Source organism: Myiozetetes cayanensis, unplaced genomic scaffold (genome assembly GCF_022539395.1).
Source record: "Myiozetetes cayanensis isolate MyiCay16 unplaced genomic scaffold, myiCay2020 scf17, whole genome shotgun sequence".
NCBI classification, from domain to species: Eukaryota; Metazoa; Chordata; class Aves; order Passeriformes; family Tyrannidae; genus Myiozetetes; species Myiozetetes cayanensis.
This window is the reverse complement of record NW_026087378.1, coordinates 866,464-886,894: the sequence shown is the minus strand read 5'-3', so window position 1 is coordinate 886,894 and position 20,431 is coordinate 866,464. Positions and strand designations below refer to the sequence as shown.

Here is a 20,431-nt window from a genome sequence, read left to right as displayed (position 1 = left end):
CCAAATACCCCCATGAAGGAACTGGATGCAATAATGGACAATTTGTTTATTTGACTGCCAGCCTGCACTGGGAGCGCTCCCAGGCTGCTCTGGGTGCTAGGGGGCACATCCCCCTGGAGCACCAGGATGCCTCCTCAGGCTGGCACAGCCCTGTGCCGCAGCCCTGGATAGGATTTAGCCACCCGACTTCTCCTGACCTTAATAACTGGCGCTGACTTAACTGGGAGTCTGGTGGCTAAATCCCGCATGAGTCTGGAAGTGTAGGAGTCAGTGTCACAAGTAATTTATTCCACGCATCTCTCAGCCTCCTAAACTTGGGGAAGCCAGTTCTTAACACACATCCCACTGCTGCCACAGCCCTGGCTGAGCAGATCTGCAGCAGCCTCTCATTACACCCAGTTTTCTCCTCTTCCCCTTTCCCTCTCCATGGCTGGCTTGCTCAGGCTGGAGAGCAAGGCCCTGCTCAGGCCTCTCTCCCAGCCCAGGAATAGGCACCTTATAGACCTGGGCAAAGCCTCTGCTGCCCACAGCCCCATGGAGCATTCCTTCTGGTCATGGACAAGTCCCACCTCTGAAGTGGGAGAAGACACCCCCAAGCCTATGGCTGGAATAGGTACAACTCCTGCCAGAAAGGTCTGGCTCACATGTGGATGCTTGCACAGGGATTCTGCATCCCAGGGATCTCAGTCCTGCTCTGTGGATGCCAACAGTCCAGTGCAGCTCTTCTGCCTCATCCCAAATCGCTGCTTGGGTGTGTTGAGTTTGGAAAACCAGAGGAAACTCTCCAGCTGAGCTCTGTGGTGCTGGAGCTGAGTGAGCGCAGGGTGGAATGCCCATGGAAAGGGAGCCAAGGGTGAGGAGGGCCAGGTGGTCCTGCTCCACTGGATACACAGAAGCCTTTCCTGGGGTTTCTGGCCCCTTTCAGAGCCAAAGTGCTGGAGGCAGGAGGGGACCTCCCAAGACACAGCCCCCTCAGGGACAGGAGTGTCCAGCCCTGGCACCCTCTCACTGCCTGGGGGTGCAGCCACTCTGTCCTCAGAGCCGTTGGATTTCTCACATCCACAGCCCCGACGCTGCTCCCCAACGTGACCAAACCCAGTGGCCTGGATCTCTCCCAGGCATGACCACATGTGGGCTACTCCCTCTCCTTCAGCATCTGCTCAAACAGACACTGCCAGCAACCTCTGCCGTGCCACGGGGACGCCAAGGGCTGCGGGCTGTGGCACAGGCAGGAAGGCTCTGTGGGCAAGCAAAGGGGTGCAGGCAGCAACTGGCAGGAGCTTCCCAGTGGGCTGGTGGTGGAGGGCTGGGGCTGCAGGGAGGGTTTGTCAGCCAGGCTGGTCTCATCCCTGCTGCCTGCAGAGCAGGACGGACCTCTGTGGCTGGAGAGTTCAAACTGGGTTACAGCCACTGCCACAGTCTGAACATCACATTCGTATTCCAGTCACATTTTTAGGGCATCTCTTCCCTTCTTGGCCGTGGCAGAGTTCTAGGAGGGCAGGGAAAAGAGGGAAATGGACCTAAGCTGCTGTGTCTCTGCTGCTCCAGCTGTCTCTGAGGAGTGTGCTGGGTGTCCTGAGTCATGTCTGGGCCAAGCAGAGCTGAGCTGACACCCAGCGCAATCTGGGTTGGGGCATTTGCTGCCTGGGAGCCTTCTTGTTCCTCCCACAATCAGGTCACAGCCTGTCCCATCTTGGCAAGGTAGGTGCTGTGGGTGCAGGCAGGGGTGGACGTGCCTTTGCTGCCCAGCACAGATGGGTGTCAGCCCAGCAGCAACCACAGGAGGCTGGAGACCTGCCCTGGGGCTTGCCCTCTGCATCCCTCAGGGAGGGCAGGCACAGAGCTGGCACACCTGGCAGAGCCAGCAAGCCCTGCCTGCACCCAGGTGCTCCTGGGCTGGGCACGTGAGACAATTTGGGAATATAGCTTAGAAAACATGGCTGTGCTGGGACATGAGTGCTCTTGAGTTTGTCAGCCTTGTCCTCCTCCTCCTTCAGGGTCCTATGGATGCATTTGGTCTCAGTGAGCCATTGCTTGCTTCACCAGGTAGCCCCTGCCTCCCTCTCCTCCTGCCTCTGGAGCTCTGGTGGGAAATGAATCCCTTCTGATGGTGGAAGGTCCTGGAGGAAGCTGTTCTGTCTGCAGCCCCCATGTGTGACGGGCCATCACCACCTCCATTTGCCCCCAGGTGGGATCCAGGAGGATGCTCCGGTGGTGAGGTGTGAAAAAGTTGAGTTCACACCAGAGTTTGAACTGTCCTGCAGGTGCAGCTTTCAAACCTGGCAGAGGGAGATTAGGGAAAAAAAAAAAAAAGCAAGAAGGAAGAGAAAACACAAACATCCCACCTCCATCTTGCAAAGCCCTTGAGCCACAGCACCAGGACTGGGAGCATCTCATCCCTACGGACCCTGCCTGAGTCCCTTCCCTGCACATCAGCTGCTGGGCTGCCCTCTACTCCTTGGGAGATCCCTGTTTTCCAGAAATTGAGCATATTCTGTGGCATTGCCAGTGTGGAAACTACTCTGCAAACAACCATTTCCAGAGGCTGATAATTCCCCCAAGTGTGTGTGCAGCTCCTTGGGAAATGGAGCAGGGCCCAGCACAGCCACCTCATTCTTGATTCCAGGCAAGGCAATGGGAAAGCTTCGTGGTCCTGCTTGGTGAGCAAAACTGTCTTCTCAGAAATGAGTTTTTGCTTGAATTTTGGAGAGAAAAATGTAGTCTGACTCAGCCACAAAGCATGGAAAATTTCAAGCAGGCAGCTGATCTGTGGCAAAAAGTATCCTTGGGCTGGGAGAATGAGTGGGGTTTGTATTGTTTGGGCTGTTAAATCAAAAACCCAGGGGAAAGAAATCACTTTGGGTCAACCCAAAATGAACTGTTCTAGATATTCTTTCTGAAACACAAAAAAGTGTTGCTTCAACAGCAGGAGGCCCTTGGTTTTACCCACTATTGATATAAATGACTTTTCTAGATGGCAAGTGCAAAGTTGTAAAGTTCCTCTAATACCACAGAAGTCAAAAATAAACACTTTGATTATCCCAAGATAACAGATGTTCCTTGCCCTTTCAGATGGAGCCCAAATTTGCAAATCAGAGACTCATGGAATCACAGAATATCCTCAGTTGGAAGGGACCCACAGGGATCATCGAGTCCAACTCCTGGCCCTGCAAAGGACACCCCAACAATCCCACCAGGTGCCTGAGACTGTTGTCTAAGCACATTTTGAGATCTGCCAGGCTTGGGACCGCAACCACTTCCCTAGGGGAGCCTGTTCAGTGCCTGACTACCCTCTGAGGAAAGAACCTTTTCCTAACATCTAAACTAAACCTCCCCTGACACAGCTTCATGCTGTTCCCTTGGGTCCTACTGCTGGTCACCAGAGAGAAATAATTAGAGTCTCTCTGAAAATAGAGATTTCGGTGGATAAACTGTTAGTGTGAGCAATTCCAGCCTGGCTGGGAAGTTGTGGATGGATCCATGATGGGGTCTGCCCTTCCTGCATCATCACCCAGAGGCTGCTGAGTGCTGATCAGCCTTTACTGTGTGTGCTAGGGGGATGGCTGGCAGTGCAGCCATGGTCCTCTGGCCAGGATATGGGCTCAACCTGCTTGTGCCAGGTAGTTGTCCCTGCTGGCTTTGCCCATGGATCCAGCTCTGGAGCTGAGAAGCGGAGGCAGGATGGGTGGGATGTGCAGCACTGGCTGTGGCTCCACCTGAGGTGAGGGAGGATGCAGGACCCTCTCTAGGAGAATGTCAGGGTATTCAGTTCATGATTTTCCTGTTTGTCCCAGCTGGAATGGGCCTCTCCACCATGACACAGGTCCCAGCAGAGACACCCCATGCCTCTGCATGCCCAGTGCTCCTGCTCCTGGCCAAGGCCACCTCAGAGAAGACAGAACCCTGAGCAAGTCCCCCCCTCAGGATGCCACAAACACCCCTTCTCCTTCTGGAGCACGCTTTTCAGCCCCAAATCTGTGCCAGTTTTGAGAAGGTGTGGTTCTGGGCTCCCATGGAGCTCTCACCCAGGCAGGATCTGGCCCCTCGAGGGTGGGGGGAAATGCTGCCCTCCATCTCCTTGTACTCCTGGCTCAGCTTCACAGGTTGCAGGTGGGGTTTGGTCAGGTGGACCTACTAGTCCTTTTAGAGGTCTCCTCTTGCCCTCCCTTGGGTAGGACCAGAGCACCAGAGCCCCTCGTGGCTGGGACAGCCTCTCACCCCATCCCATCCCATCCCATCCCCTGCTCCGGGGAGCTCCCGCAGCTGCCCTGCTTTGTGCTCTGCTTCCCCGGCCCCGGTTATGCAAGCGGCTTTGGAAGCAAGACAAAATTGCAGCGGGAAGAAATCATTGCACGGCTCTGGTGGGAAAAAGATATTATCCTGCGTCGCCAGCGAGACTGGCCGTCGGCAGGTAGGGCCCGGAGGAGCGCTGCGTGGCAGGATGATCGCTGATAAGAGGCCGGGTCCTGCTCCGGTGGCCTCGGGAGAGGGAAGCGCAGCGCAGCGAAGCTATGGAAACGGCCAGGCCGGGTGCGGGAGCGGTAATTGGGCCACTCGCATCACCGCAGGTACGCCCGGCCCTTTGTGTGCGCCACGCCAGAAAAGAGCGCGGCTGCGGGGGGAAAAAAAAAAAAAAACCGGCCATGGAAAAGTTGCTCCGCTGGAAGCAGCAGCTGCCCCCCGGCCGTGGCCCCCCTTCCCCGGCCCCCCGCTCTGCCTTTGAGTCACCTCGGCGGCGTGACGGCTGCATCCGCCCCGCGCGAAGGTCACGCTTAAAAGCATTGGACATGGCTGGGCGCGGAGGTGGGAGAGGCGCTGCACAAGTCGCATCGCGTTTGAAGGAGTTGCGGCCAGGGCAAAAACCTCCCCAACGTGCCCTTCGAGGAAGGGGGCTCCCACCGCCCTTTCATTATTTGCCAGGAAACGTAAGCCCAGAGGTCCGTGAAATTGTCAGGATGTGTGAAATCAGGCACCGCCGGGCAGCTTCTCCTGCGCGACCATTTTAAATATTTAACGCGTTGATTATACAACGTGTTCGCATTGAAAGCGCCGGTGTGGGCCCCGGACCCGGCGTTTGGGGAGAGGGGGGTGCTTGTGTCTGTGTGTGGTGGGGGGGTATTTGGGATTTGGCCACCCTGCCCTGGGCTCCTGGCAGCCGCCGCAGCGCCGGCGGGGGGGCAGGCGGGGAGGCTGTGCGGGAGGCACTCAGGCGGCGAGCCGCTCCTGCTCGGGAGCCTCCGAGTGACAAACGCGCTCGGGAGCAGGAATTCATTCCTGTAAATATGTTTGCATTATTTATTTTAAGCATTTTTATAAATCATAATAGGAGAGACATCTGCTGTTAAAACTGCAAACTGCATTCATGCCTAGGGCAAGGCGGGAAAGAGGCTTTTCCCCGGGAAAGCTTGGCAAACTTCGGGGAGCACCGCGGATCTGGGGGGAGAATGGGGCGGGGGGAAATGTGCGGGGGCATTTTCCTGGTGGGAATTAAACATGACGACTCCTTCCCGGGGGCTTTATTTAGGTCCTTCCTGCCGCCTCCGCCCCCTCTGGCTTTTGACACCTCTTTATTTTGAAGCTTTATCATGAGGATGGCATCTCCCTCTCGCTTTCCCGATGGCTGGGACTAAAGCACCCCACTCCAATGCGGAGATGCACCAGCGCATGTGGATATCAGTGGGTCTCATCTCCCTCAGGTGCAGCTGAGAGATCCGGAGGGGGATCTGGTACCTCTCGGTGATGGCACAGCACACACAGAACAATCCCTCTCCCTGAGCCCAGTGGCATCTGCAGGTTCCCCGGGGCCGAGAGCTTCTGGAGACGTCCGTGGCTGGTTCTGGGTGAGGGGAGGAAGCTCCGGGTGACTCTGACTCACCGCGGCACAAGATTAATTGCCGGGCGTTGCAGGAGGTTTATCACTGCCACCCGCGGCTGCCGGCTCGCTCTGCCCGGGGAGCCGGGGCGAGGAGGGGCCGCTGGGACCCCTCTCCTCCCGGATCGCCTTGGGTGCCGCGGTGGAGCCGGCGAGGGGGAGGCGATGCTGGGTTATCTCCCCTCCGCACGCCCCGCAGGCAGCCCCATCCATCAGCCCCAGGGTGCAGGGAGTTCTGGATCTGCTCCCTGGACAGGTCACGCCTCCCTCTGCCTCAGGTCCCTGCCCCTCAGGGCAGGCTGTGTTTGAGTTGGGCTCTCCCTGCCACGCTCAGCCCCTGTTTTTGAGCTGTTCTGCTTTGCAGAGAGGCCCCACCATGGGGAGCGAGTGGCAAATCCACTCTCCAGGGCTCATCCAGACTCCCCTTCCATCCTGATGTCCTCGGCCATCCTGTCCCACAGCACTCTGACAAGCTCAGCAACTGTGATGAACAAAATCTTTTGCATAATCAATAATTAATGTCTGGGGTTTCCAAGCAGTTAATTAATCTCCTGGTGAATCGTGAAAAAAATATTTAGGATAATTGTAGGTGTTTTCAAGCCAGGTGAGCAGAGGTTCACACTCAACCCAGGCTCTTGTGCCAACCCCCATCCATCCCTGGAGAGCTTCTTGCTCCAAGTGATGCTGTTCATTGCCAGGGAGTGGACAATATTGATCATAAATATTTGCCTAATGAGATCATATCTGCTTTCCAGCATATGCAGTGAGTGACCTCAAAAGGCCTGGTGTCCTTTGGGTGAGCTCCCAACGAGCTTAATTGTCTATCTGAGTCTTGCAGCTCTGGAGGTGACCTGCACTGGGGTGTGTGGTGGGGTCAGGTCAGTCCCAGCCATGCTGGGAATGCTGGAGGCAGGGAGCAGACCTTTGCTGGGGCACATCAGGGCATCCCACCCCAGTGCTCCCACCTGAAAGCTGGGAAATGCAGCACATAAACAACTTGGGCTCCAGCTTTAGGCCAAGATTTGAGAGGATTTCACTGGTCACTGGTTTCGAATTCAGGGAATATCACAGGCTTCATCCACCCCATCCCCAACAAATTCTGACTCGGGAAACCTCCGCTGGGTTCACTGCAATCTTCAGCAGCAGTTGGGCTTGGATACACCAGCCTCAGGCGAAGGCTTTGACCCAATTTCAAGCAACTTGGAGGGTTGAGAAGTCCTCGAAGCAGCTGTTTCTCTCTGTGCCTTTCAGGGACCCTGTGTGGCTCTGCCCTGCTGTATCCCTGTGAGGTCTGGTAGATCAATCCCAAGGCAGATCCGCAGCCGTGGCTCCTCCCTGGTGACCAGGGCAGGGCTTTGCAGTCCCTGATCAGGTCCCTGACAGACGTGCCTGTGTGCTGGGCGTTGCTCAGGTCCGGGCTTGCTGCAGTCCATTATGTGTGAGCAGGCTGTGAGTTCGCTCTCCCCAGCGCTGGCTCCTCAGCTCGTCCCAGAATAGCCAAGTCACTGACTCGTGGCTCATTTTGAACAATTGCCAAGCAGCTGCAGCTGTCCTTGACTTTATCTCTGCTCCAGTGTGGCTTTGCCCAGCTCCACAAGTTCACACTAGGAGACTCCACTCCCCCTTCCCAGAATAGAAGACACCCAGGGCCCAGCGTCAGCAAGTTTGGCAGCTGTGGGAAGTGTCATCCTTTGAGCAATCAGTAATTAGTCTGGTTGAAAGGCCAGAGTCCTTGTGGCTAATGAGTAGCTTGAGATGAGACCTACAACCTCCTGACCCTCTTAAAGTCTTGCTGGTGGGTTCCCAAGGCTTCCTGGATTGCTCCCACCTTTATGCTGGCTCCCAGATGGCCTTCAGTCATGGAAGCTGGTCCTCTCCAGCAGATCCAAAGCTCATGGCCAGCTCTTGCTTGGTCAGATCTGGTTATCCCCCGTCCCTCCTCGCACTGCCTGCTCTCCACACTGCTCTCAACCACATTTCCATCACACCTTCTATGTCCCCACTCACTTATGGTCTCCAACCTGCCTGTCCACAGCTACAATGCCTAGAACTGCTGTCTCTGTGACCAGGGCTGGCCTCAATCAGTGCTGGTTGAGGAGACATTGTAGGGACACTGTTGTAGGCAGAGGGAAGGTGGCTGATGGTTGTTGACGATGCTGATATCCAGATCTGCTTCTGACGGATGTGTCTCCAGCCCCTCCTAATCCTGCCTTCATCCAGGAAAAAACATAGCTCACCTTCTGGAGAGCTCACCTTGACTACGTGAGCACCGTGTTTTGGGTTTGGCTCATGCTGTGAGGGACTGTGAAATCAGCACAGAACAGATGATTCACCCAGGGGAAGAGGTTGATCAGGCAGCACTTGCTTTTCTGTGCAGGTGTTCTGTGCACTCAGCCACTGGTTCCTCAGGAGCAGCATGGAAAATGAAGGCATGGTGGGATTAAGGGATTTACCTGAGACCTCTCAAGCCTCCTTTTCCCTTGTTTTACCTGCTAAATATCTCTGCTTCCTTAGAGAAAGTTGAACTCTGGCTGACAGTGGCTTTTTTTCCTTCAGAGGTGTTCCAGGATGGGAATGTTCACAGTCGTGTGTTATCCAGTGTCAGCAGAGGGATGGGAACACCTTGGACTGAGGTAAGTCAGCTGATTTATCATTCCTGATTCTTAAAGCAGATCAGAGTATGATGGGATGGGATCTTCTCAGCTGCCTTCACTTTTAGTGGGATTGGAAAGAAGAGGCTCAATAGAGTTTGAAGTAGTTCTCTTTTTTTTTTTTTCTTCCTTTTAATCCTTTTTTTTCCTCCTTTCTTTTTTCTCTTCTTTCTGAAGGCAGCTCTTCACCTTTTCAAAGCGGCAAGAGCAGCTGCAGTGGGAGATTTATCCTTGAGAAGGGGAGGATGCAGGGGGATCCTACAAGGAGGTTATTGAGAAGACAGCCAAACTCTTCAGAGTGGTGAGAGGAAGAGAGACAACAGGTATTAGGTAAGTTAAGAGAAGTTCAGACTGATGGTAAAGACACACTTTTTTCCATGAAGGCAGCCAAGCATGAGCAGCTTGCCCAGAGAAGCTGTGCCATCTCCGTCCTCTGAGGTTTTCAAGCCCCCACTGGACAATGAGATCTTACATTGGACCTTGCTTTGAGCAGAAGGTTGAACAAGAGGCCTGCTGGGGTCCCCTCTGACCTCAAGTATTCTGTCACACTATGGTGAGGTCAGCATGGGTGGGCTCAGAGGAAAGGCAGTGCTGCAGGAGTGCTCCACCTTCTCACACAGTGAACTCCAACAAGCAGCTTCAGGGTTCCTGAAGGCTGAAAGGAGGTAGCTGGGCCAGGCTAAGGCCATGGATCACCAGAACTGGCTTCACAGAAACATATAATAAAATTCTAGAATAATTTAGAGTGGAGGGGACCTTATAGACCATCTTGTTCCACTACCCTGCCATGGGCAGGGACACCTTCCACTATCCCAGGTTGCTCCAAGCCCTGTCCAACCTGGCCTTGGACACTTCCAGGGCTGGGGCAGCCACAGCTTCTCTGGGCAACCTGTGCCAGGGCCTCCCCACCCTCACTTCCTCTGTTGTGATTTTTGGAGTTGCTTTTTAGTCAGGCTTTTTCACAGCAATGCCGGTGGAGTCGTGGGGGCAGTGAACACGCAGCAGCACGAGGAGGAGGTCAGGGAGAGGAAGGCTTGACCAACAGCTGCTGCAGGAACTGGCACACCAGGACACTGGCCTGGAAAGCAACGGGTCCTAGAAGGATTGTGTGTTCTTTGGGATTCCTTGCTGGATCACTGAAATCTGATCCAGGATAGCAGGGCTTGAATTAAATCACAGCCCATATAGAAACAGCAGGGCATGGAGAGAAAGGGCTCCTAACTCCTCTGGGAAGGAGGAGAGTCATAGGGACTCTTCCACCTTTGCACAAATGTCACAGAATCATAGAATCACAGGATGGACTGGGTTGGAAGGCACCTTAAAGATCATCTTGTTCCACCCCTGCCATGGGCAGGGACACCTTCCACTGGGCCAGATTGCCCTGAGCTCCTCCTCTTCTGCACTAAGACATGGGGTTTGATAGAGCCCATACCCCATCCATGACATCACCTGGGCACGTGTCCCATCCCAGGACAGTCCCAGGTGTCCGAGTGAAGCAGAAGGAGAATCACAAGGTCTGGCAGCTGCCTGGCTGTGCCTGAGCCAGAGGGACCCAGTGGGATGCAGAGAGATGCACTCAGTGCCATCCCTGCTGTGCTGCAGGACAGTCTGGAGCACTGTGGCCTCGGGGGACCACGGGAGGCTGCAGTGCTTGAGTCAGTGCCTCTGAGCTCAGGCTCTCCTCAAAATCCTGGGGAGCAGAGTGGCTGGGAGGGCTGGGGGTGCGATGCTCAGCACAGCCGCGGTTCCTCCCTCCGTGTTTGCTGTGACCTCCTTGCGAGGCAGCTTTTGGCGCTGAGTTTCGCATCCTCTCCGGATCTGCTGGCTGTGGCAAAACAAAACTGGCTCTGCACAAGCTCCCAGGCTGCACATGCACTTCACTGCTGAGGAGATGGAGAGGGCTAAAATTCCAGTGTGCTGGTTGTTCACGGGGCAGGCCCCTGTCAGCAAGGCAAACCTCACCTGGGGGGTGCTCAGGGTTCCTTCAGACTCACTCAGCACCCCAATTCCAGCTCAGCTTCCCCCTTCCAGCTCAGCTCCCCTCCGGGATGTGCTCTGCTTTGAGTGGGGAGTGCTGCTTCTTTAGCAACTCGACGTCCAGAAAAACCTGCAGTCACGCAACTATATATAGCCCGAGAGAGGCCGTGAATATGGTGACGCAGTCTGGAAGTGCTTCCTGGCTGTTCTCCAGCAGCTGGGAGCAAGGCACATGGCTCTGGCTTTTTAGGGGCAGTGGTGTGCAGGGAAGGTGGGGGCTTGGCAGCACAGTGGGCTCAAGGGGGGAATTCATCTTCTTGTGGCCCCGAGTGCAGGCTGGTGGGGTGCAGGCTGGTGGGGTGAGCCAGCAGATGTGGTGTTGGGGCTCAGAAGTGGTTTCAGTGGGACAGAGACCTGATCCAGGATCCACTCAGCTGAAGCTTCCTAGTAGATGGGATTTGGGGAAGTCCTGATCTGGAGACTCCTGACATTTCACACTGTATGGCTGGGGATCCCCTTTAGACCCAAAACAGGGGTGAGGGCTCTTAGTGCTAGCACTTCTGGGAGGTCACAGGACTGGCTCTGGTCTCACCCCCTGGTTTCTTTCAGTCTGAGGACTGTAGGGTCCCCTGGGCTGGCAGACCTTGTCAGAAGGGATGCACAAACCATCACCAACATTCGTGGCTCCACCAGGGCCAAACCAGGAGGAGCAGAGCAGAGCAAGGAGCCAGGTAACCTCAGCCCCCATCCCTCCACCCTGCACACTGCTCAGAGGGCAGGGAACAAACTGGTGGAGACCTTGGACTGGACATCACGCTCAGCCAGGGAGGCGAAGCTGCCCAGGGAGGCAGAGCTGGCTCAGGCTGGTTGCTGGGATGGAGTCACTGGGGACTGACACCTTGCTGGGTGCCACACTCATCCTGAAATGCTGGGGTGGTCAGGCTTGGTCACCTCTGCCTCTCTGGCAGCTGCTGGGAACATGCCCAGGCAGGACCATGGCACTGTGTGCCCTTCCTCTTATCCACAGGAGAGCTCTCTGAAGAGGAAACGGGGCACAGGAAGGGACATCTCCAAACCAGTCCTTGTCACGTCCCTGCTCCAGAGACTGGACTCCACACTGGAGGGGATCTCTGTGCCAGCAGCTCCTGCACTGACCTCCTTCCTCGCTCAGCCAGATGCTGCTGCCCCCTGAGCCCCGGGAGCTCCCAGGGCTGGGCATGGCATGTGGGATGGGGTGGTCTGCTGGCTGGTGGGAGCTGCAGGGCTTTGTCTGTGGCCCTGCTCATGACCCAGAGCCGTGCTTGGTGCCTGGCTGTCTAGTGGGAACCTCAGATGCTCTTTCCAAGCCAAATTGTAGGTTGGCTTGACAGTATTCCACTTGCCCAACTTCTGTCTGCTCCTTCAAACCTTTTGGGGTATGCCTGGGGGTGCTCACCATGGTCAGGCCCTCAGTGTGCACCCCAAAGAGGGAAATCTGGCCCTAAGCCCTGCTGCAACCTGTCCTCATGGAGGGAATTCTGCAGAGAGCCAGCTCCTGTGCCAAGGGAAAGGCAGGATGTCAGAGCAGGCCTTCACATCCAGGCTGTGCTGGGAGCTGCAGTCATCACCCCTTCGTGTCTGGGTGTGCAGCCTGGTCTGCAGGTTCCTTTTTCATGGGAACCAGAGTCAGCTTCTGATCTACCCCACTGTAACTCTGAATGATTCTTGTGTCCAAAGATCCTGAGCAAGGCTGGAGAGGGAAGCAGGAAACCTCACCCACTGTCCTGGGTGGCTCATGGTGTGGACAACCCTGGAAAGCAAGGCACGGGGCTGGGTTTAACACACGCTGCAGAGTTTGCCCCATCCCATTCCCTGACTGCAGGAGCAATCCCTGTCCTCCTCACTGATGTTGGGATGGTTATGGTCAACATTAGGGGAAAAAGCATGGGAGAGGTGGGTGACCTGCCTTGGCTCTGGTGACAGAACTACGCACCCTGTCCTGCACTCTGTCCCTCCCTGCTCTGTTCCAGCAACTCTGGATTCTGCTCTGCCCTTCCCTTGCCCATGCTGAGGTGCAGAGGCAGCCCTGTGTACGTGGAAATATTAATCCGTAGGTTTTCCAGAGCTGAAGGAGCAGAGAGTGGCACAGCGGGAGCACTTGGAAGCAGACGGTGCTGCTGCACGGCAGTCTATGCCCAAATGCTCCATATCATATCGTACAGCATATGTCTAGAGACAGGCCAACAAATTTAGACCTGGAAATGGTGTATGATTGCCAGGCAGGACTTTGAGGCTGGAAGAGCTTCAAAGAAAATGGAACCCATGTGCTCTGACAGCAGCGTGGGGGTTCTTCAGGTGTTCGGTTCAGTGGGACAGACCCTCCCCTTGAGACATTACTTGGTCCTAGAAGTGCCTGAAGGTCAAACCTGGCTCAGTCACTTGCACCACTTCAGTATTTATTGGATTGGCTCAAAAGCAGAGCTTGCTTGGCTTAGCACAATACAAGTACCACAGAATCATGGAATATCCTGAGCTGGAAGGGACCCAGAAGGACTGTAGAGTTCATCTCCTGGCCCTGCACAGGACAGCCCCAAGAATCACACCATGATTCTCATGTATGTCCATCTACTTTTCCATATGGCTCTTTTTGTCTCTCCCTACTCTCTCTGCAGCTTTTCCCAGTCATTGCCCAGAAACTGCCCTGAGACTGTGGAAAATGCTGTTGCCATCAGATCTTACTGTGGTCAATGGCACGTGGCCTGGAGCATAAAGGGAGTCTCCCATGGAGACTGGTTCCCTGGAGAGCCAGTGCTCTGCCCCTCCTGGCTCCCTGCATGAGTCCTCAGGCAGAAATGCCACCACCCTCTGCTGCCACACACCCTTGTCCCCACGGTGGCAACCCTCGAGTGTAACCCAGCCCATGAGCAGCTTGGGGGTGGTGTTTGGTGGCCTGAATGGCTTGTACTGGCCTCAGAAGTGACGTGGATTGTGGTGTGACCTGCCCCAGGGGGTACTGCTGCCCCTCCTCGTCAGGCAGGTGCTGTCACAGGGCTCCTGCAGCTCCCAGGGCTGCACCACCAGCAGAGCAGTGCCTGGGCATGCCCCAGTCACGTCTGTCTGCAGGAAGGTCAGTTGCAGTGGGATCAAGGAACCTCATCCCAGCTTCCCTCTGCACTTCCCATCCCATTTCTCGGTGGGATCTCCTCCCACGTCCCACCCTAAGCGCCCCTGGCAGCACCACCTGCCTGGTCTCCCATCCCTCACTTCCAGCACAGCAGGGAGCCTTGGGGCTCTCCCTTGCCCTCCTTCTCTTCCAGGAGCCAGGTGAAACCCAGTAGTTTTTAGGATCTGTGTTGGCAGAGAAGAGCGAGCAGATGGTGCCCCAAAATCCCCACGCCCCGGAGAGTGAGCTAGTGATCATTTCTGAAGCTCTCGAGATCTATTTTTTTCCCAGACCCTGCTGAGCCTGGCAAGGACTGTAACTGCAGCTTGGACTGGCTGGAGAGGGCAATACCCGGATGGGCTCCTCGCCTTTCAGGCTGTAATTGGGCCCTGGCGATACAAAGCACAAAGCTCTTTCCTTCCTGTTTGCCGGGCTCCCTCCGTGAAACCTTCCCCTGCCTGTGCTGGAAAATATGTAAATACCAGGGCACGGGAGAATTGCTCCCTCGTGCCTGCACCACGTCTGAAATACCCATTAAAAATATATGTTCCAAAAAGAGCACCTCTGCACCGAGCACAGACTCTGCTGGCAGTGGGGGGCTGTTTGAAGGGAGCAGGAGGGAGCGGATCAAAGGGAGAAGGGACGGCGCGGCTGTCCCAGCTAAATTAGCAGCAGGGATGGGGGGTTTTGGAGGCTCCACAGGATCAATAGGACTATCTGGAAATGCCTGGCAGTCACGCAGGAGGGTTGGAATTCAGCAGCGGGGTCTGCAGTGCTGTGCTGCGGCTCGGCTGGCTGTGCCAAGCCTGGGGAGGGATGCACGGAGCCAGGGAAGGGGGATGAGAGGAGGGAGGAAAGGGGCTGCTGGGGCACAGGCTCACGCTGCAATGAGCAGGTCTAATGAAGAGCCTTGAGGACATTCACACTCCCCGGTTCCCCAGCACCAGTGGGATGGGGCTCTGGTGGTGTCACCTCCCTGCCCGTGTCTCTGAGGTCCTGTCCCAGCTCATGGTGTGACGGGTGGAGAGAGCAGGGAGCTCACATGCAGCTTCCTGGCCCCTTCTCTGCCTCCACAGCCTTGGGGCTGGGGAGATAATTACACACAAATTTGTTGCAAAATCTCCCCTTCAGCGAGGCAGGGGCCAATACATTGTCTCAAAGACCCCATGTGATGTAGAAGCACAACCTGGCTTTTCTGGGAAACCTGGCAGCGCTCGGAGGGTCTGGGAGATGAGGGCTGGTGATGCCTCTAGTCCTGGTCTCCTCCAGAAACATCCTTGGGGATGTGCCTGGGGCTGGGGGAGCCGCTGGGCAGAGTCTCCGCTCTCCAGGCTGGGCACTGGGATCTCTCTCAGCTCCAGCCGGTGAGAAAGGGCAACCCACAGAGACATTTTCTTCTTCTTCAAAGGAATTCAGTGTTTGGCTGGAGCGTTCAAAGGAGATTTTAAAAGAGGAGATAAAAAAGAAAGTTAAAAGCTGCCCAGTGAGGGGCGGAAATGGGAACGTGGGGAGAGATCAGGGGCAGCACAGGCAGCAAAGCAATGTCAGGGCACCGGCAGAGGATGAGGAGAGCCTTCATCCCACAGCTGCCCAGCCAGGGCACCGATTCCCATCCTCCAGCATCTGCGTCCGTCGTACCCATCTGCAAGCTGGGGCTTGGCATTTCCAGAGCCCTGGAGAGCCCCGAGTTTGCGGGAGGAGTGGGGCTGGACGCCAGCGGTGGTGGGAGAGGGGAGCCACGCTCGGGGGACTGGGACCAGCAGCGTGGGAAGGGTGGGATGCAGCGGGGATGCAGAGCAAGACACCGGGAGGGAAAATGTTAATCAACCGCAGTGCCTCCCTGAAAGGAGCCAAATGTAAATGAGATAATTAAGCTATTATTTAAAGCCGGGAGACGGTGGGGACAGGCCCAGGGTGGCCGGACTGCATTTTAATCAGCTGCCTGGCTGGGGCTGGTGAGCTCGTGCTGGTGGTGCCCCTGCCTCTGCATCCCTGCCTCTGCATCCCTGCCTGGGCTGCCAGGCTCCTGGGGTACTGAGCAGCCCCTCTGTGAGCTGCTGCCACCCTGTGCCCCCTCTGCCCAGCCACTGCCATCCCATGTCCCAGGATATCCAGCCAGGCCAGGGGGCAAGGGGTCCAGGTGTGGAGGTATCTATACCTGTGTTACCACATTTCTGTGGGGTATTTTTTAGGCTGCAGGAGCCCCTCTGGTGCCTCAGTTTACCTGCTCTCACTATTTTGGATGCTAAAAACTACTAAATGAGAATAAGCAGCGGTGGTGAAGATAAATCCATGCAAGGAACACAAATGCTCCAGCAGTGCTGGCTGGACTGACCTCGAAAGGCAATGACTGGGCTTTGGGAGCCTTTTTTTCACCCTCTGGTGTGGAGTTACCATGTGACCTGAAGAAATTTAAATAATTGCCCCGTGGCTCGATTTCCCCACCTCTGGAAGCAGCACTGAGGTTTGGAGGAGCTCTCAGCACAGCGGGGAGCTCCAAGGTCACTTGTGAGCTGCCACGAGCCAGCAAATGTGGCAGGACAGGATTTTCTTCCTGCATTTCTTTGTTTTGGGCAGGAATGGAAGAGAAAAAACGCCATCCAAAGGTATCCACGACAAGGAGTGTGAAGTCACTTTGTTCCGTGTCATCGGGACCATCCCGGCTGGTGGTGGAAGATTCGGCTCCTTTCCAGAGACCTCTGAACAGCAGGGAGAAAAAGGGTGATTGTTCTCTCCTTTTCTCATATATCAACCAGGATCTAGGTGAAACAGGGTTAGTAGGGGCCAGATTCAAAGCAAATCCAAGGAGATGTCTCTTCCATGGAGGATCCTTGAGGAGAGCTCCTCTCCACAGGGCGAGCGGCTGCTCCCATTTCACACAGGAGGCGTGAGAGTTGAAATACAGCAGGAAAAAACACATGGAGAGCTCTTAAGCAGAAAGGCAGCACCTCTCTAGCTCAGAAAACCCTGCTCCACGAATATCTGGAGATCAGGGGAGCAAGGAAACGTTACACATGCCAACCACATTTGTAATCACTTCCCCAGGCACTGGGGACCAGGTCAGAGGAATGTTTTCTGCCTCTCTGCAACACAGCCCTTATCTTTCAAGGGAATTTTTGACTGTATGGTTAAATGGTAAATTAGAAGCCTGATCCAGAATGGCTGTCAGGTGCCTTACTCTTATTTAGGCACCTCATTCCTGCAATTTCCATTCCTTTGCAGAACTGGGCCCTTAAATTCTGAAGACACTTCAGAAGATGCTATCCACTATCCCACCTTAGCAAAAAGATTATCCCAGCATCCTTCCTGCTAGTCTATGACCTCTGAGCATCCTGCCAGTGATGGCAGCTGACCTGATGGCTGTTCCTGTGTCGTGTCCCTCCCGGGGCTGCCAGTGCTGGCAGCAGGGAGGCTGCGGAGGGGGTTGGCGTTTCCAAAGCACACTGCGAGGGAGCACCACGCTGACCCACCCGAGCGTGAATCCAGCCTCCCACTGCTTTATTTGCCAAAAGCAGCAGGTTTTTTTTCCCCTTCTCTCCACCCAGGCAGCCAGGCTGCAGCTGCCTCCCCTCTCCCGGGCCTGGGGTGGGACTTCAGGTGCAGTCGGACTATAAATACTTGGCACCAACACCACTGCGGTTGTGCTGCGGTTTTATTTGTAGGCTCAGCGTGTGCACGGGCAGGTGTGGCCTTTGCAGATTAGGGAATGGGTTTGCACCCTTGTCCTCCCCCTCTCCCTCCCCTCAGCTCTCAAGTGAGGTGAGTGCCATCAGCTACACCGGAGGGATATGGTCATGGAGTGTGTCCAGGGCTCGGATCGATCACGGAGCGTCTCCAGGGCTCAGATCTCAGTGGCCCAGGGCAAGATCACACAGGTTGAGCTTGGCAGCTATGCTGGAAGTGCTTTATAGCTCCAAAATCATTTGAGGAATGAAGGAAGCAAATTCCCTGTGATTTACACAGCCAATCCCAGAGTGATGAGGAGGAGTCTGGAGTCACACACGGCACAGGGGTTGCAACGCCTCGGTCAGAACTGGCCACTGGATGACATGAAGAGAAAATACAGGAGGTAAAACTTGTGGCTCTGGGGGGTTTATTTGCCACAGAGAACAATTTGCATTTCTGTTTTCTTCTGCCTGATATTCACAGGCAAGACAAAATTAGCCAAACAACCTTTCTTAGAACTCTGAGATTTACTGCCCTGTGACTCAACTTCCCCAGCTGTGATCCAGGGAGAACAATCCTTTCTTCCCAGTCAGCAGTGTGGGAAAGTTTGTGCACCTCCTCCTTCAGGCAAAGCTCTGTCCAGAGCATCCAGATGGGAAGAAACTCTGCACCTGCATGTCTTTAACCCCAATTTCAGGACTGAGTGTTTTCCAAACTGCATGCTATAGGACCAGGCAGTTGCACGTGCTGGAGACAAGAGGACATGCTGACTGGGCTGCTGCTGTGGAGAGCACAAACACAGCCTGGTGCCTTCATCCCTTGGGGCCAGCAAGGGCCCAGGACCTCATGGAATCACGAAGGTTGGAAAAGCCCTCCAAGATCATCGAGTCCAACTGCTAACCCAGCACTGCTAAGGCCACCACTAAACCATGTTCCCAGGTGCCACATCTATGCGTTTTTTGAATACTTCCAAGAATGGTGGCTCCACCATTTCCCTGGGCAGCCTGTTCCAGTGCCTGACCAGCCTTTCAGTGGAATCCAGGGTACAATCCATTCCATGCTGAAGGACACGCTGGAGAGCTCAGAGGAAGCCTTGCAGTGCCTTGATCTCTCTGCTGTGAAAGAGCCACCCAGGGTGGGCAACCCTCATTTCCAGAGGTCTCTGTGCAGGAATCTTGGGGTGACAGAGGTGGCTCCTCTCCTTGTGGTGTCTGTATTGAGCAGAGGAGGGAGGTCACCTGCCATGAATCTTGTCACCACCCTGAAGAGCTTTCCCACATCATCCCCACTGGGGTGGAAGTGCAGCTGTGAGGTGGCCAGGGCTAAGTGGGACCTGGTGACATTGCAAGACTGGAAGGGCAGAGCTTGGTGCCACAGCCTGCGGTGCTGGCGCAGCTTAGCAGGCTCCCAGCAAAGCTACTGGCACGAGTGGTCCACTCTGTGTATTCTGGGCAGTGGGCTGGTGGGGGACTTGGAGGGGGCTGATTTTACAGCCTGTGCAGCGATTCCAGGCAAAGCCATCTCAGGATCAGACAAAGTTAAATAAAAAACCGACTCAGTGCCCCAAGCACGTGTGAAGTTGTTTTCTCAAGGGTTCGTCCGAACACCGAAGTTCCCATTCTCCCAGCAGGAAGAGGAGAGGAAAAAAAAAAAAAAAAACCGGCACAAAAGCCGTCGGAGCAGCCGCTGGCTGGCGCGGGAGGGAAGGGGGCCAGGCTGGGCGCCGGGCGGTGGCAGTAATTTTCCACACGCACTGGATTAGGTGAGACTCTCAGTCAGGAGTGAATTCTGGGGCTTTTTTTTCCCCTTCTTCCCCACCTCCAGAGACCGGTGTTGGATGGGAGCCCGGGAGAGGCGAGATAAAGGTCTTCTCTATCAGCCAGCTGTTGAAAGATCTCAAATAAAGAGGCAGGCACTGCTCAGAAACCGTTCGAGGCAGCGAATGTGAAGGGTAAACTGCAGAACAGGTAGTGCTTGTTGCCTCGAGAGGCTTTTGGAGATACATTCCCTCCTGGCTGGGCAGCTCCCCTGACCTCCAGCTGCCTGGGGCTCTCCGAGTCTTGCTGAACTGCTGCCCTGGTAGGATGGCACAGCAGCTGCCTTGCCATCTAGAGCTGGGAGAGCATCATTTTGTATCCATCAGGAGGCAGGGTAACCATCCATTGGGGCGGGGAAGCTCAGACCCTCCCTCCATCCCTCCCGCAGTCCCCAGGGCCGGTGGCTGCCCCAGTGGACCTGTGGCTGAGCCGAGCTCATCTCCCAGGCTCGCTGGCAGCCAGCCCTGCCCCTGCCCTTGCTGTCCCCCGTGTGTCAGTGTGGACACAGCCCGGAGCACCCCCGATTGCCCCCTCCCCAGGCTGTCCGTGCCCCTCCTGCCGGGCGCGGGTCGGGCGCGGGGCACACGGCGCGGTGCCGGCCGTGGCGTTGTTGCCACGCCGCGGTGTGTCACGACCCTAATCAGATCTCACGCTCCAGGGAGCAATTCTCCTCACCCTGGGAAAGCGTGAGACGCCTGCGCCGGGCCTCGCACGTGGCTGCCCGCCCGCGGCACGGTGCCCAGCGGGGCACGGGGGGCAGTGCCGGGGCTGCCACAGGGGCCAGCACGGGGCTCTGCCACAGGCTGGGAGGCACTGGCTGGGCCACCCAGTGTGGCCACAGGGAGCTGGCTCCCAGGAGGATTTCTTGCCTCCTCTGTGCCAGCCATCCTATCACTCACTGGTCCATCCCATCCCATCCCATCCCATCCCATCCCATCCCATCCCATCCCATCCCATCCCATCCCATCCCATCCCATCCCATCCCATCCCATCCCATCCCATCCCATCCCATCCCATCCCATCCCTTTTTTATCTCATCCCATCCTATCACCTGTTTTATCCTGTCTAATTCTGTCTAATCCCCTCTGTTTTATTCCTTTCCATGCCATGCCATCCTATCCCATCTCATTCCATCCCTTCCCTTCTGTTTTATTCTGTCCCATTCTATCCCATCCCATGTTTATCCCATGCCATTCTATCCCTTCTTTTATTCTGTCTCATCTCATGCCATGTCATGCCATGTATTCCATGCCTTTTGTTTTAGCCCTTTCCAGTCATGCCATTCCATCTCTTTTATTCTGTCCCA

General features: G+C 55.6%; 1 long non-coding RNA gene across 3 annotated transcripts; it reads left to right on the top strand.

Moving 5' to 3' along the window:
- The first annotated feature begins 4,342 nt into the window (after window positions 1–4,342).
- LOC126638300 (uncharacterized) lies at window positions 4,343–18,954 on the top strand. Of its 3 annotated transcripts, none has more exons than XR_007628577.1 (4): window positions 4,343–4,568; window positions 8,429–8,505; window positions 8,701–8,853; window positions 16,220–18,954. It is a non-coding gene; the product is annotated as an uncharacterized LOC126638300 (long non-coding RNA). The 3 variants fall into 3 exon arrangements; XR_007628578.1 differs by lacking the exon at window positions 16,220–18,954 and adding an exon at window positions 11,528–14,200; XR_007628579.1 differs by lacking the exon at window positions 4,343–4,568 and adding an exon at window positions 4,834–4,937.
- Window positions 18,955–20,431: the final 1,477 nt, after the last annotated feature.